The following is a 9,538-nucleotide window of genomic DNA, read 5'->3' as shown; positions in this document are numbered from 1 at the left end:
GTGTTTTGTCAGTTTGTTCACATCAGTGAAACAAAACTTTGCAGTTAAGGCAAAAACTATATTATAGGAAAGGCTATATAACCACCAACAGTTAAGTTTGGCTATATATTATAGCAAGCAGCAGTGGCATAGTGGTTAAGAGCAGGAGCACTCGAATCTGGAGAACTGGGTTTGATTCCTCGCTCTGCCACTTGAACTGTGGAGGCTTATCTGGGGAACTAGATTAGCCTGCGCACTCCAACACACGCCAGCTGGGTGACCTTGGGCTAGTCACAGTTCTTCTGAGCTCTCTCAGCCCCACCCACCTCACAGGGTGCTTGTTGTGGGGAGGGAAAGGAGATTGTAAGCCCCTTTGAGTCTCCTTACAGGAGTGAAAGTGGGGATATAAATCCAAACTCCTCCTCCTCCTCCTCCTCCTCCTCCTCCTCCTCCTCCTCTTCTTCTTCTTCTTCTTCTTCTTCTTCTTCTTGCCAACAACAGTTAAGCTTGTCAGATATGAACTTAACATGTATGTGTGTATAAAGTGTTCTCAAATCACTGCTCACTTTTCACAGACCAGTAGGGTTTTTGAGGCAAAAATCAGAGGTGGTTTGCCAAGTTGTAAAAAAACCAAAAACCAAAATAAAACCAGTTGAACACTTTTGTTTTACATGACTATTAATTAGAATCTATTGGGGATATTTTTTTAGTCACTATAGCAAAGTTGCACGGTTAGGAAAGATGTTGGATAATCCACAACAAACATGCATGAGGCAATGTATATTTGAAAAAAGATAGTATTTTTGTTGAAGTAGGTTCACTTCCCTTATAGTAGAAAGTCAATAAAAGCCTAATGTATGGAATACTTTCCCCTAAAAGAACTGGTTAGCATCAGACGACTGATTTAATCTGGTCTGGTCTGGCATGTGTAGACCTGCTAGCATGCCTTCTTGCAGGAATGACTGTGCTAAGATAGCCTATCTCTTGCAACACCATAAGGAGAAGGGAAGAATTCAAAGGGACAGGAAGAGGAGAAGCCAAAACAACTTCAGCTTATACAAGGAGAGGCATCCTATTCAATAAGAAGATAACACACAGAGAATCTGGTTCGATTGCAAAGAGGAATGTAGCACCCACCAGAGCCCAGGCACGCTGAGTCTTCTTTACTCCAATAGAACTAAGATGGGGGTCAACAAAGAATTTCATGAGGGTGTAGATAATAATTAGCATTTTCCCCCTCCCATTTTTGCCTTCAAGAAACTTTATACCAACAACATTTTTAAGGCAGAACATAGTTAGGTCATCAGTCCTATGCCTATTCTGTTTGCATCATACCACTGTTTGTTTGTCTGATACTTTTAATTAACAGAAAGTGTTGTGACTTTATTTTCTTCGCTTACCTTCAGGAAAATGCCATGAAGTCTGATTCACACACTTTTGTATTATGGGTGACGAGCTATGTTAAGAAATAAAATGCTACTGAAAGAATCCAAATCTAAACAAGGATTTGGATACAGAACTGCAAAATTCAAGTATGACATTTTTCTACTTGATAACAATATAGTCCGCATTCAGGGGATTTTTTTTCCTGCCATAATTCAGAAGATCCTGGACGGAGTCCAAAGTTTCTCATTAATCACCACAGTCGACCAAGATCTATGAATGTTTTCAGCTTTAATAACCATGAAAAAAACGTTCGGCAGTGGCAGGATTGGAAAACAATCATCGTGTGTGCTCACCACGGATGTATAATCAATCAGTCAATCTTTATTGCAGTCATAGGCCGGCATAAGGTACACAAGATACTCACAATTAAAAGGATAAAATATATATGTATAAACAGCCTCCTTTCAAAAGTACTGCCGTTCATGAAAATACAGAAGGTGCCTGTGATGTTGGAACTGTTTCATGTATACAACTTGTCACCTACATCAGTGATGGCAAACCTTTTTGAGACTGAGTGCCCAAACTGCAACCCAAAACCCACTTATTTATCGCAAAGTGCCAACATGGCAATTTAACCTGAATACTGAGGTTTTAGTTTAGAGAAAACAGTTGGCTCTGAGGCGTACATTACTCAGGAGTAAGTTTGGTGGTAGTCGCTACTTTTGCTTTGAAGCAATCCATGCAACCTTTCTCAATGGGTGAATCAAGCGACTTAGGAGAGCTTTACTCAGAAGCAAGCTCCCATTGCCAGCAACTGAGCTTACTCCTCAGGTAAAGGATCGCTTCTTTACTTTTGCAAGAAAAATCAGTGGGGTTTAACAGAAATTAACAGGGCTACCCTATACTAAGCTAATAACGAGCGGTTTCCAGCAGCTCAGGCCAGGCCTAGATGTGCTTGGGGGCAATTCCCCACGAGCAAACCTCTGGTTTTGCTGCGTGCCCACAGAGAGGGCTCTGAGTGCCACCTCTGGCACCCGTGCCATAGGTTCGCCATCACTGACCTACATGACGAATTTGCACATGTGAACTCACTGATGGGCTACCAGGCAGGAAGGAAAAAAATGTCGAAGATATCTGTTCCTCCAGAAGTCATGGCGATATCAAAATAACCCAAGCAACATCAGTAAATCGAGAAAGGAAAAATTGCTAATCTGATATACATCTTAAATATGGCCCGTGGGCCAAGAGTGAGTTTCTTTCTGTTTTAATATTCCTCAAGATAACACAATAGTGGGCGGGTATCCAAGGTCCTCATTAGCAAAAAAAAAAAAAAACGGTGTGAGCGCTGGCCAGATGGTGGGCCTTGGTCTTTGAATAATCAAAAGGCTGCATCTTGTGATTTATGGTGGCCTCAATCAGGTCTGCATTTACAATAGATTAGTCTGTTGTTGTTTGGTCAGCAATGGCTGTAGATTCACGCTGCTCTTATTTGACTAAATCCAGATGCATCCATAAATCTCCAGGTGAAATGGTGGAAACACCAGCAGAAACAGCGGTGGCCGAAGGCCGGCAAGCAGATTGCCTTGCCGTTCCTTGAACTGCCTCATTGGCCACTTGAACACATCCTGCCAAATTTGATATAGCGTTTCCCATTATGTCATTAGCAGGAACAGATATTTTGAATCAGGAATCCAGAAAGTAGCCAAAACATATTTCCTGGAATCAGGAACTAATTTTGCTAGGTAACTCTCCAAGCATCGTTCATCTGTAAAAAGATAATTCCTCGGGGACATCACTGTAATGGAAGATTTCCCTTAAATCTATCCCTCCCCCGGCAAAAATAACCCAACAACAAAAAACCCAACCCAATGAACTACAGTTTTTGCCAAATATGATTTAGTGCTTAGCTTTCCTCTGATGCTGTAGAAGGCTTCATTATGCTTGTTACACTCCCGATTAGAAAACATTTTTGTTGAAACATAAACCTGCCAAATTGACCTCTGAAACATTTTATGCACAGAGCATATTTTCACTCAAGGCTAGCACCGACAAACAGCAGGTATGATGGCAAACTCATTTCTCTACAGTACTATTTATTTATTCATTCATTCGTGTTATCGGCCACCCTTCCCCATTTGGGCTCAGGGCGGCATACAATATTAATTAAAACATCTGAAAGGCCCCTTCCGCACATGCAGAATAATGCACTTTCAATGCACTTTGCTGTGCAGAATAGCAAAATTCACATGCAAACAATTGTGAAAGTGGATTGAAAGTGATTTATTCTGCATGCGTGGAAGGGGCCTAAGTCAAACAAATTCCATGATATGCCCCAGTGCCATTAATTCCACTGAGGGAAACCATTGAAATTGAGCTCTATCCCTTAAAACAGTGAACGAATGGGGGTCACCTAAAGATCAGGCAGGTAGCCAACTACTAGCCTCTCCAGTTACATGGCCCATTCACGGTTCTCATCACTCCCCAAGCCAAAGCATCATGCAGCATCATGCATCCTGCTGGCAGGGGTGATGGGAACTGTAGTCCATAACAGCTGGAGGGCCGCGAGTTTGACACCTGTGCCTAAGACCATCGGAAAACAGTCTTTTTATATTTTATATATACCAATTTTATGGTTGGGGTTCACCACAACATGAGGAACTGTATTAAAGGGCCGCGGCATTAGGAAGGTTGAGAACCACTGCCTTAGAAGAAGAACAGTTTGGATTTATACCCAACCCCTTTCTCTCCTGTAAGGAGATTCAAAGGGGCTCACAAACTCCTTTTCCTTTCCACTCCCCACAACAGACACCTTGTGAAATAGGTGGGGATGAGAGAATTCATAGAGAACAGTGACTGACCCAAGGTCACCCACCAGGCTTCATGTGTAGGAGCGGGGAAACAAACCCAGTCCACCAGATAAAGTCCACACCTGTGAAGGAATGGGCAATCAAACCTGGTTCTCCAAATTATAGTCCACCTGCTTTTAACCATCTGAGAATAGTGGATGGCGGTAATTTTTTTATATTCTCCAGAGGCTATGGATTGCTGGTTTCATCAGCCCCTGCCAATTGGCCATGCTGGCAGGGGCTGATGGGAATTGTAGTCCATAACATCTGGAGTGTCAAAGGTTCGCCACCATGGCACTATACCATGCTGGTTGGTTAAAACCACATTCGTTCAAATCAATGGAAGGAAAAAGGGAACGAGAACAAAAGGGAGGGCAGAGAAAGGAAAGGAAAGGCCAGTTGGATACTATTACTGTCCTCAACCATAGGGTTGGCTCCATGTTACATGCCCTGCTAAACTGCAGGTAGGGTCTCTTTCAGATTACAGGTAGGGACTGACGTGTCTAAAGGTAACTCTACACAACAAGATCAAAATCCTTGCACAGAGAAAGCTAGATGTTAAGGAAAACAGGGATTTTTTTAAAAAATGAAGGGGATGCGATGGGCAAACGAGAATTTCCTTCCCTGGCTACAACTGAACAACTTTAAAGGGGAGGGGTAGGTTGGACTGTTAGAAGAGAGAAAGAGGAAACTGTTGGTTGACCAACACTGACATTCGGAAGGAGACAACTTAAGGGGTAACCTTAATGCGACCGCACTTGGAGTACTGTGTTCAGTTCTGGTCGCCACATCTCAAAAAGGATATTGAAGAGATAGGAAAAGTGCAGAGAAGGGCAACAAGGATGATTGAGGGACTGGAGCACCTTCCTTGTGAGGAGCGGCTGCAGCGTTTGGGACTCTTTAGTTTGGAGAGGAGACGGCTGAGGGGGGATATGATTGAAGTCTATAAAATTATGCATGGGGTAGAAAATGTTGACAGAGATAATTTTTTCTCTCTTTCTCACAATACTAGAACCAGGGGGCATTCATTGAAAATGCTGGGGGAAGCAACTTAGGGACTAATAAAAGGGAAACACTTCTCAATGCTAACGCAGGGATTGCGTGGGCTGGAATATGCGTTGCCACAGGAGGGTGGTGATGGCCACTAACCTGGATAGCTTTTTTAGCGTATCGGGACAGATTTATGGAGGAGAAGTCGATCTATGGCTACCAATCTTGATCCTCCTTGATCTCAGATTGCAAATGCCTTAGCAAACCAGGTGCTCAGGAGCAGCAGCAGCAGCAGAAGGCCATTGCTTTCACATCCTGCATGTGAGCTCCCAAAGGCACCTGGTGGGCCACTGCGAGTAGCAGAGTGCTGGACTAGATGGACTCTCTGGTCTGATCCAGCAGGCTCTTTCTTATGTTCTTATGTTCTTAAGTCCAGTAGGAACTTTAGGTACTTCATATCTATCTATTTATTTAATATAAAACATTTCTATGTTTCATTTCCCCTCCTCTCTCACCCATACGATCCAGAACTGGGGTGGGAGCGAGACTGATGTGGATAAGGTGATCTAAATGGCCTGGGTGTATTTATTGTATGTTAGAGTATTTTAACTTACCAATTTATTAATATAGAGGGATGTGATTGTTTCAAACATGTGTGTTAGTTGTCCTGAGCCCGGCCTTGGCTGGGGAGGGTGGAATATCAAGATACCTAAAATAAAATAAAATAAAATAGGTTCCCAAGGGGGTCATCAAGGCTTCTAACCATTTAAACATTAAAACCCCAATTTAAAACGTACGTGTAAAATATTTAACAATACAATAAAAACATACAGATGTACAAACGCAACAGGAACAGAGATGCAGGCCAAGAAGAGTTTACTGGGAGATCTACCAAATGACACACAAAAAAGTTCTCATTTGCTGGCAGAAGACAATGAGAGGAGGACAGAGATGAATCTCCCTGGAGTGGCGGTTCCAAAATTTTGGCACTGCAACCGAGTAAGCCCTTTCTTGGCTTGCTGTCTGTCTAGTTTCAGATGGTGGGAGCATCTGAAACAAGGCTTCCAAAGATGACTGAAGTGAACGGGTAGGTTCGTATGGGAGAAGGTAGTTCTCAGGTATGCTAGCAAGGTCAATACCAGCACTTTCAGGTGGGCCCAGAAGCAAATTTGTAGCCAATACATATGGACCTGACCTGGACCGTTCAAGCTCGCCCGATCTTGTCAGATCTCAAAAGTTAACCCAGATTGGCCTAAATCAGTATTTGAATGGGAGACCACCATGGTTACTAAGCGGAGGCAGGCAAACCATTTCTGAACATATCTTGCATTGAAAACCCAACAGAGATGCCATGTCAGCTTTTAAAAAAGGAACAAGACTGGAGCGATATATAACCCACTTCAGTCTACATTCTGACTGCAGAATTTTGATCCAATTGCAGCTTCCAGACAGTCTCGAAGGGCAGCTCCAAGTGGAGCAGATTGCTGTAATCTAATATCTATATTACCAAGGCATGCACCACAGTGGCAAGATTTTTCCCACCACAGGTCTCTAAGAGCATCAGAGCAGGGCCCTCCCAAATGGATGCCCTCTGGACAGTTCTGAGATCCATCTTGTGGTTTACAACCCTTGGCAAGTGAAGGGCATCGATCACAGCTAGGTTGTGATAGGAGCATCCATGCGTCTGGACACTAGCTTATCACAGGCAGATCTCAGTAGCTACCAGTGATTGGGTAGTTATGTATTTACTGTAAGGAATTCCATAGAAGCAGAAATAAAAGGCTTTTTGGTGTAAAAGACCGTTTATTCAGACATCTCCCAGAAAGCTTTCCACGCATTAACGACGCGGCGGCGGAATAAAAGTCTCCCGCCAGCTTGTGAAGCACAGTGTTATAACTCTGTCCATCCCATCCCTCTCCTCCGATTCTCTATGGGAACGGAGTTCCCATCTCTCTCGCGAGAGATAAGGCTCACCCGCCAGGAGTCTCCCGCCAGCAGAGATGCTGGCCCATCGCCCGGGTTATGGAATTCAGTCAAGGCCAGGCGGCTGTTCTGAACATCAACACCATTGAATCCTTTACACTCTGCCTCCCTTAAGAAAAGCTTCTCCCCCCCCAGGTTTGTGCGGAAAGGTGCGGTGGAAAGCAGAAATGAGGGCAGGGGCGTCAATATTTTCTGAATAGACCCATTGATTACATACTCGGTAGAGGGAATATCCCACCTAAGAGACTAAATATTGCAAAAAGCGCTTACATTAAAACGAGAGTCCAGGATGGCTGCCACTCGTGCAATGCTTGTGGCCATACTACCAATTATAGTCGGCGTGGGTCTCTCCTCGGCTGGTCGTGCCAGGCATCGGAAACCCGGAGCCTCCTTGAGCTAAACTGAAATGAAAGACAGGATGGATATTACTTTAGAGAATTAGGCAAGTCCAATCGGGCAGTGACACATCATTAATCACTCTTTAGTAATCTTAAAAAAGGTCCCACAAATCTTTGCCCAGTTTTGAAAAAATTTATGTACGCCTCTGAGATTTTGGTAGACAAATACACCCAGGTTTCACAATCGTAGCGGGAAATCCTCGATGCGGGTGCTTATCCGCTTTGAAGTTTTGGGAGTCTTTAGCCTTAGTTGTATAAGGCGGTCTGGACCGCTTTTCCACCCTCGCCAGAGATGAAATCCAATTGTTGGAACTCCGAGGGGATTCAACGCCTGCGAGGTAGTTGTGGCAACGGAGGGAAGGATCAACAGACACAATTTCGGCGGGGGGTTTTTTTGTACTGCTATGGAACCGTGACATTATTATAGGCTTGATTCTGCAAACTGGAATTAACTCGGCACTAGTTGTCTTGGTGATAGTTGGTGTAACAAACGTAAATACTGTTCCAGGGTTCTGTTCGCTCTCTCCACTCACCGGCCACTTCTAAACGGAAGTGGGTAGGCGGCGGTGAATTCGCCGGGCGGCCCCCCCCAACAAAGCTTTCCAGGGAAAGCTTTCCAGAACTTTTGAAATGAATTGGGGCCTCAAGGCGTCGGAGACCACCTTGAACGGGGCTGGAGTGTAGTGACAATAACATGTTGAATGAACAGACGCTTAACTTATAGGAGCCGGAGGGGATGTGGAAGCACATGGGATGAAATGGGCTTGTTTGTAGGCCAGAAAAATAAGTCCACCACCACCCACAAGACCGTGGTTGCCTTTGATCTTTCTTTCTGGCAACTCCGCATTAAAAATCCATGGAGATGACTTCCCCAGGGCGTGGAGGCCACCGGAGAGGCTTCACCAGACAGACCATGGGTTTTCTCTGAACGGATATTACTTCCGCGACAAACAGAGCAACCTTTGATATATAGTCTCAATGTTCCCAGCAGATCAAGCAAGGCTACCACCAAAATTGACGGCTGGCCAAAATGCAGAGTCTTAAGGGAAGCCAAAATGTCCAGCAGCCGAAGCTGGCATCATGACAGGCCTCGGTGAACCTGCTTAACACGGAGTGGGGGGAGGCATCGCATCAACAACTCCCCGCCAAACACCATTCTCCAGGCGCATCAGAGTCACCTCCTCCGCTGGTAGCTCAAGCAAGAGTCTCCTCGAAAGTTCCCTCGTGAGGGAAAGGGAGAGACCAGGCTGGGAGGTGGAGAAGGAGGGGAGTGGACGCCTGAGATCGAGTGACAGCCAGCCCCAATTGGGAGGGGAGAACAGTGCGCTGGATATCCCTGTGGCAGCTCCACTCCTCCCCGGCAGGCAATGAGCGCATCGGGCTAGTTTATTATTGGTTTTCCGGGAAAAAGTGGACAGTGAAAGAGAAATGAGAAAAGAAATCGGCCCAACGGAGTTGTTTTATGGACATCTTGAGGGGGGTGGGAAAGGGCGGCCAAGTTCTTGTGATCTGACTAAACTTGAAAGGTGTTTAGCCTCCAGCCAGTGGCGCCAAGTGGAAAGTGCTACTTTGATGGCCGCAGTCTCTTTATCCCCTACAGTCCAGTTGAGCTCAGCACCGGAGAATTTCTTTGATAAATAAGCACACGGAACCAGCCTATCATCTTTATTTCTCCTGCAACAGGGCTGCACCAAGCGCTTTGTCCGGAGTGTAATCCACGTGAACCACAAAAGGAAGATCTGGGTCAGGGTGTTTTAGGATAGGTCTGGTAGTAAAGCTGATTTTTAAATGTTGAAAGGCTGTCTGACATTCTTTAGACCAAGAAAGGGGCCCCGGCTTGGCAGCCTGTGGTCTTTACCCTAGTGCTTAAGAGGTCTGTGAGTGGGAGAGTCAGTTCAGTCAATTGGGGTATAAAGTCAACATAGAAATTAGCAAACCCTAGGAAAGATTGGAGTT

General features: G+C 44.9%; 1 long non-coding RNA gene across 1 annotated transcript; it reads right to left on the bottom strand.

Moving 5' to 3' along the window:
- Positions 1–1,636: 1,636 nt before the first annotated feature.
- Positions 1,637–3,111, bottom strand: LOC125436207. Its single transcript, XR_007245018.1, has 2 exons — positions 2,427–3,111; positions 1,637–1,905 (listed from the first exon to the last, which is right to left on the bottom strand). It is a non-coding gene; the product is annotated as an uncharacterized LOC125436207 (long non-coding RNA).
- Between the last annotated feature and the right edge of the window lie 6,427 nt (positions 3,112–9,538).

Source organism: Sphaerodactylus townsendi, linkage group LG07 (genome assembly GCF_021028975.2).
Source record: "Sphaerodactylus townsendi isolate TG3544 linkage group LG07, MPM_Stown_v2.3, whole genome shotgun sequence".
NCBI classification, from domain to species: domain Eukaryota; kingdom Metazoa; phylum Chordata; class Lepidosauria; order Squamata; family Sphaerodactylidae; genus Sphaerodactylus; species Sphaerodactylus townsendi.
This window is presented reverse-complemented; position numbering and strand designations above follow the sequence as displayed.